The following is an 8,080-nucleotide window of genomic DNA, read 5'->3' on the forward strand; positions in this document are numbered from 1 at the left end:
AGACATAGAGTGAATCGCACTCCACACCTCCCCATCACACACTCCCGCGGTCAGACACAGAGTGAAGCTACCTCCACACCGTCCTATCACACACTCTCGTAAACATTTTTCGATTCTCGGCATTAATCAAAGTCATTTACTTTTACAGAATTTTGTTATCTGCTCTCTTATCCGCCGAAACGTTACTTACTGGATTAGACAATGCGAGACCGGGTGAGATTTGGACTGATCTGTGGAGTGGGATTTGGGGAATGACACTGGCTTAAGGGGAGAAAATGGGATTTGTTTACGGACTGAAGTAGTTTTGTGAGAAGGGGGTGGGGTACTGGAGTTTGTTGTCGGGAGAGGATGATACAAGGTGAATATTTTAGGGAGCGATACGTGTCTGTCGCGGGACAGGACAGTGAAATATTTTGACGATAGTCAGTGGGCTCCGGGGTTTATTTTGGTGACTGAAGCAGGGCCGTGGGGATTGGGAGATGCAGTGGAATTAGTTTGGAGTCTTATACAGATCTGTGGGGAGCAGAAGGCAGAGTCGGATTGGTTTGGCGACAGGCCTTACTCTGTGAGAGAGAGTTATGCAGCAGGATCAGTTTGGGGTCTGACACTGATCTGGCGGGAGAGAGTGCGACAACTGGATCAGTTTGGGGTCTGACACTGATCTGGGGGGAGAGAGTGGGACAACAGGATCAGTTTGGGGTCTGACACTGATCTGGGGGGAGAGAGTGGGACAACTGGATTAGTTTGGAGACCGACAAGCCGATGTAGGTGAAGAGTCGGTCAGTGTGTCCAGATTGCCGACTGAAGCAGGGCTGAGGGAACGGTGAGAGGCAATCGGATTAACCTGCAGACGGGCATAAACTGTCGGGAGGGATAGGAGCCGTGTGATGGATTTGGGTGACCGACAGAGGGTTGGAGGATCTGATTGTGCCGATGGGATTAATTCCGGAACAGCGTATGCCTGCGGGGTGCAGGGTGTTTCGGATATTTGGATTTGTTTGGTGACTGAAATAGATCTGACGGGATCAATGGGTGTGTTCGATTCGCTTTGGGACTGCCACAGGACTGTGGAGACCGCGGGACGATGGGCAGGAGGCTGTGGGGGAGGTGGTTTGTTGGATTAATTTGGTGACTGACACAGAGCAGTAGGGAGTCATTGGGACACTGGAATTATTTTGGGAACGACACAGGGCTGTGGTGATTGCCCGGATTTAATGGGATTAGTTTGGCGACGGGCTCGTGTTCCGCCGGATCTGTTTCGTCTCTGTTCACATTTTTTAACCATTTATTGATAGGGATGATGCCACTGGTCTACTGTACAATGTGTCCTCCGGAAGGGCCTCCTGCAGTGCATGCACATCGAGTGGAGGGAGTGGCAATTGCCTTAATGATAATCACCGTTTCATCTGCGAGTATTCTGCCCCCTGCTGGCCGGATATTCCTGAAAAGATCCAGCTTCTCTGTCAACAGCCCGGAGAGCCGACTTGAATCAAATGATTACCCTGTCTTTCCCTTCCTTATCTCTCCTCCACTCTCACTCAGCCCATCCACTCAAAATCCTCCCTGCAGTCTCTGACCCTACCTGTTACTCTATTCTCCTGTTTTTGCAACCCATTTCTCCCCACCACACATGGAAAACCCCGATCTCCATCTATCCCCTTCTTTCTAGCCACCCCTCCCCCATCCCGCTCTTCCTCACTCCTTCTAACGTTCTGTCTACCCCCTTTCCTCATCCTACTTCCTCGATCTTTCTCCGCTCGCTATTTCACCACTCCCTCTTCCAACCTCTTTATATTGCCCTCCTTTTCCCCCCTTTCTACTGCACTCTCCTTCTCCACTCCGTTCCCTCTAACACCTGCGTCCCTCTGATCTCGCTCTTTCTATCTCCTCTCCACCCACTCTCACCTAAATCCTGTCCCGTCTGGGTCTCGATACCCCAGCTCTGTGTGAAAGTCTGTGCGCATACCGTCTGTCTGTGCCACTCTTGAGTTTATGCAACTCTGTAAGGTTACAGCTACGCTCCAGGGAATAAAGACCCCGTCCTCTCTCCATCTCTGTTACACGAGTCCCGGCAATATTCCTGTAAATCTCCCTGTACATTCTTTCCGGCTCACTGGCATTTTACCCAGAGCAGGGCGACCAAAACTGTGCGGGCTCACTGACGTCCTACACCACGGCAACGTGACCTCCCGACACCTGTACTCAGTGTCCTGACCAGTGAAGACCAGCGGGCCAAGTGTCCTGTCCACTCGCATCGGGTGTTTCCTACTGGGATCTCCATTTGATTTATTGTCTGAGACTTACATGGCCTAGAATTTCTCTTTTTGCCCCATCAGTGCGGCGCAAGAATGTAAAATTAATGTAAACTACAAATATTAATAAATAACGCAAAAATGTGGAGTTAGTTCTCGTACGTTGAAAGATGCGATGGCGCAGTGGAAGTAGATGTCCCATTGCCTCTCTGTGTTTTGGAATTTCTCCCCGTTTAGGTAATAGCCCGCACATTTATTTCTACAACCAATGTGCACGACCATGCATTTTCCAATATTGTGTTTCATTTGCCAATTTGTTGAACATTCTACTGATCTGTCTGTCCTTCTGCATCCTGCCTTTCTACTGGTTGGTAAGCTGATGGAGAAGATGAACAAAAATGAACCATTTCACGCTTATCCGGGTTGAACATCTTCCACTTTCTTGCTCAGTTTTGCATCCTACCAGTGTCCAGCTGTTACCTCTGACAGCCCCCCATACAACACCTCCAACCTTTGTGTTATCAGCAAACGTGCAAACCCATCCCTCCACTCCCTTATCCAGGTCATTTATAAAAATCACGAAGAATAAGGGCCCCAGAAGAGATCCCCGAGACACTCCACTGGTGACCGACCTCCATGCAGAATATGACCCGTCTGAAAGCACGCTTTACCTTCTGTGGGCAATGTCCTCTTTGTTCCTATGCCGCCTTACGTTTTCAGTTAGCATTTCACGGGTTACCTTATCAAATGCCTTGCTGAAATCCATATATATTACATCTACTTCTCTTCCTTCATCAACGTGTTTAATCACATCCTCAAAAAATTCAATCGGGCTTTTAAGGCACGACCTGCCCTTTAAAAAGCCACGCTGACTACTCCTCGAGTTTAGTTTATAAATTGAAAGAAGGCCAATATGTTTGGCGTCAGGAATGAGCTGCCAAGTGCGGATTCGGCCAGGTTGTTTTCTGGCAAAGATGTACCTGCTAAGTTGGAGCCCAGGCGCTGTTTCATAAGAATTGTGGGAGGTTTGGAAGGAGAGAGGAACTTCAGTCTAGAGGATTGGGGACCACACACTGTGAATGGGGAAGTGTGCTGGATAACCAAGGGGCGGAGCAGATAGGAGTTGGGACTGGGTTTGACGTTTCGGAGATTCCTGATTAATTTCTGTACGCTCCGTTAAAGGAAGTGTGAGTGTCTTTGGGGAGGATACAGTGGGGATTCACTAGGATGCTGCCCGGTATAGAGGGCAATATCTATAGGCAGTGGTCAGAATTTTCGGTTTCTTTTCTCTGGAGCGGCGAAGGCGGAGGGGACAACTGGCAGAGGGTTATCCCACTAGAACAGAAACAGATGGACCAGAGAGCGTGTGTTATTACCCCCAGGATAAAAATGTCTATTTCAAGAGCGCATGCATTGAGGTGAAAGGGGTAAGTTCAGAGGAGATGAGGTCGACAAGTTTTTTATTCATACAGAGACTGGTGGGTAATTGTTCTGTGCTACCAGAGACGGTGGGAAGGGCAGATCGACAGAGGCGTTTCACTGGCTCTTTGACAGTTACGTGGATTTACAGGGAATTGATAGAGATGGACGTGTGAAAGGCAGAAGGGATTTAGATTAATTGGTATATCACAACATTGCGGGCCGAAGGGTCACCTCTGTCCGGTGATTGACGTTCACTGCTCTACAGGAAGGTCAGGGAGTGTTTTGAACTCACGGGATGGGAAACGCAGGGGGCGGGGTAGATGAAGGAATATGACGCTGCATTGAGAAACTTAGGGAACGACCTCTCGACATAGGCAGTGAACGACCCACACAGCCCTCACCGCTACACAAACACCCCCCTCACCTTGACACCGACACAGCCCTCACTACTACACAGACACACCCCTCACCGTGACACCGACACAGCCCTCACCACTACACAGACACCCCTCACCGTGACACCGACACAGCCCTCACTACTACACAGACACACCCCTCACCGTGACACCGACACAGCCCTCACTACTACACAGACACCCTCCTCACCGTGACACCGACACAGCCCTCACTACTACACAGACACCCCCCTCACCGTGACACCGACACAGCCCTCACTACTACACAGACACACCCCTCACCGTGACACCGACACAGCCGTCACTACTACACAGACACCCCCCTCACCGTGACACCGAAACACCCCTCACTACTACACAGACACCCACCTCACCGTGACACCGACACAGCCCTCACTACTACACAGACACCCCCCTCACCGTGACACCGACACAGCCCTCACTACTACACAGACACACCCCTCACCGTGACACCGACACAGCCCTCACTACTACACAGACACCCACACCCCTCACCGTGACACCGACACATCCCTCACCACTACACAGACACCCCCCTCACCGTGACACCGACACAGCCCTCACTACTACACAGACACCCCCCTCACCGTGACACCGACACAGCACTCACTACTACACAGACACCCCCCTCACCGTGACACCGACACAGCCCTCACTACTACACAGACACCTCCCTCACCGTGACACCGACACAGCCCTCACCACTACACAGACACACCCCTCACCGTGACACCGACACAGCCCTCACTACTACACAGACACACCCCTCACCGTGACACCGACACAGTCCACACTACTACACAGACACACCCCTCACCGTGACACCGACACAGCCCTCACTACTACACAGACACACGCCTCACCGCGACACCGACACAGCCCTCACTACTACACAGACACACCCCTCACCGTGACACCGACACAGCCCTCACTACTACACAGACACCCCCTCACCGTGACACCGACACAGCCCTCACTACTACACAGACACACCCCTCACCGTGACACCGACACAGCCCTCACTCCTACACAGACACACGCCTCACCGCGACACCGACACAGCCCTCACTACTACACAGACACCCCCTCACCGTGACACCGACACAGCCCTCACTACTACACAGACACCCCCCTCACCGTGACACCGACACAGCCCTCACTACTACACAGACACACCCCTCACCGTGACACCGACACAACCCTCACTACTACACAGACACCCCTCACCGTGACACCGGCACAACCCTCACTACTACACAGACACACCCCTCACTACTACACAGACACACCCCTCACCGTGACACCGGCACAGCCCTCCCTACTACACAGACACACCCCTTACCGTGACACCGACACAGCCCACACTACTACACAGTCACCCACCTCACGGTGACACCGACACACCCCTCACTACTACACAGACACCCCCCTCACCGTGTCACCGACACAGCCCTCACTACTACACAGACACACCCCTCATCGTGACACCGACACAGCCCTCACTACTACACAGACACACCCCTCACCGTGGCACCGACACAGCCCTCACTACTACACAGACACACCCCTCACCGTCACACCGACACAGCCCTCACTACTACACAGTCACACCCCTCACCGTGGCACCGACACAGCCCTCACTACTACACAGACACCCCCCCTCACCGTGACACCGACACAGCCCTCACTACTACACAGACATCCCCCCTCACCGTGACACCGACACAGCCCTCACTACTACACAGACACACCCCTCACCGTGACACCGACACAGCCCTCACTACTACACAGTCACACCCCTCACCGTGGCACCGACACAGCCCTCACTACTACACAGACAACCCCCCTCACCGTGACACCGACACAGCCCTCACTACTACACAGACATCCCCCCTCACCGTGACACCGACACAGCCCTCACTACTACACAGACACACCCCTCATCGTGACACCGACACAGCCCTCACTACTACACAGACACCCCCCTCACCGTGACACCGACACAGCCCTCACTACTACACAGACACCCACCTCACCGTGACACCGACACAGCCCTCACTACTACACAGACACACCCCTCACCGTGACACCGACACAACCCTCACTACTACACAGACACCCCCCTCACCGTGACACCGACACAGCCCTCACTACTAAGGTGTTTCCCTTGACCGGACTGGCTGAGTCTACCTCCCCTGCAGTCTCTGGCCACCCTGGGCGTAGTCGACTCCCCACCATGCGGTGATGCGACTGGACAGAGCGCCCCCCAGCGGACATCCATAAACGTTTACTCGTGTTCAATGAGAGACCAAATCGTCACAAACTCCTGACGTCACAATAACTTCTGTGGCCAGGGAGTTATGGATGGTGTCAGCCCAAGTGCAGAGTAAGGTCTGGAATTAACTCAGACTTAGACTCAAAATAAACGCCGGCAGTAACTACATCCAAAGTGTCAATCACAACCCACAGCGCCAGAAATGGATCTCCTACGGTTGAGCACTGAGTGCTCAGGACAATCCATTTAATTACAGACATTCCAGGAAGGATTGTGACAGGGAGGAATTGGCAGTCCGAGTCTTAAAGTGAAAGTGACAGCGAAGCACACTCCAAATGAGGCCACACCAGAGCCTTAAAATTAAATCCTTGCCCGGGAAATGAATGCGAACCTTTTGTTAGCCTTTCTCACCACCGAGTCCTTGAACAATCCAGCCTGTTGGTGACAGAGGTTTTCAGTGCCCTACTAGAAACAAACTCGGAACCCGATGCCTTGCGAGGGTTCACCCACCTGAAGGATGATTCTTTCATCGGCCGAGAAAATAGAGGTCACAGAAGAGAAGGGGGGGAGCAGAGCCGAACATGGGGCCCCTCTCTAACGTCTTTTTCAAATGCTACGTGACTTTCCAACTCGAATACTTACTCAACTGCAACCCTCTTCGTCTCCGTCATCTCCTCCCTCCCCGACATCAGAACCGTTCCCCTCCACTAAAATCCTACCCGACTCCATGACTCCCTCCCTCCTGTGCACCGCTACACATGTCAGTTGTTCCTGCTTCTCCTCCTCTGCCCCTCCCCCGTCTCTGTCAGTCCCTCCCTCTTACCCACTCTCGGTTCCAGTCACTCTGTCCCTTCCAATCACCCTTGCCCATCTCCATAACCCCCTCACTCTTGTACACACCGCCAGTCTCTGTCACCACCAGCAGTGCCTGAACCCTACCCTGTCTCCGTCAGCCCCTTCCTCCCCTACGACTCTCCTCGTCGTCAACCCCATGTTCCCCGACGACCACCCTCGCCACAGTCAGACAGGACATCCTCTACGTCACCACCCTCCCCCGTTTTCGTCATACCTTCCCTTCTACACACCTCGTCTCCATTGCTGCGTCTCCCCTACACCTCACGCCGTCTCTGTTAACCCCCCTTCCCCAACTCCTCTCCCCGTCTCTCTGAAACGCTGCGTCCCCTGCAGCCTTCCACGTTTCCGTCATCCCGCTACCTCGTGTGCACCGCTCCCTTTCTGTGTTAATGTGGAATTGAGGGGAAGAGGGAGAGGTGATGTCTGGTGTTACACCACCACACCACAACACCCTCCACCCGATGTCGATTTCCCCTACCTTCTTTTCTATCACCGCAATCTTACACACCCCGACTCCATCAATCTTCCGTCTCCCGCACTACTTGCAGTCTCCGTTATCTCCTCCTTCCCCATCTGCTTTAACCGTCTCCCTGACCTGTTCCATCCCCTACAATCTCCACGGTTCCATAAACCCTCTCGCTCCTCTACACCGCCCCCCGTTCATCTGGAATTCTGGGGAGGAAGGGGGAGACGTGACATCCGGTGTTACAACACCCAACCCCCTCCTCCGGATGTCGATCTCTCGGGTCTGATCCTGTTCACTGCTCTGTGAGGACAGGCCGGGCTTGCGGTTCCAACCACTTTCTCCCAGTGATCATTATCTCAACACCACGTCCCTA

The sequence above is a fragment of the Hemitrygon akajei genome, unplaced genomic scaffold (genome assembly GCF_048418815.1).
Source record: "Hemitrygon akajei unplaced genomic scaffold, sHemAka1.3 Scf000033, whole genome shotgun sequence".
Classification (NCBI taxonomy): Eukaryota; Metazoa; Chordata; class Chondrichthyes; order Myliobatiformes; family Dasyatidae; genus Hemitrygon; species Hemitrygon akajei.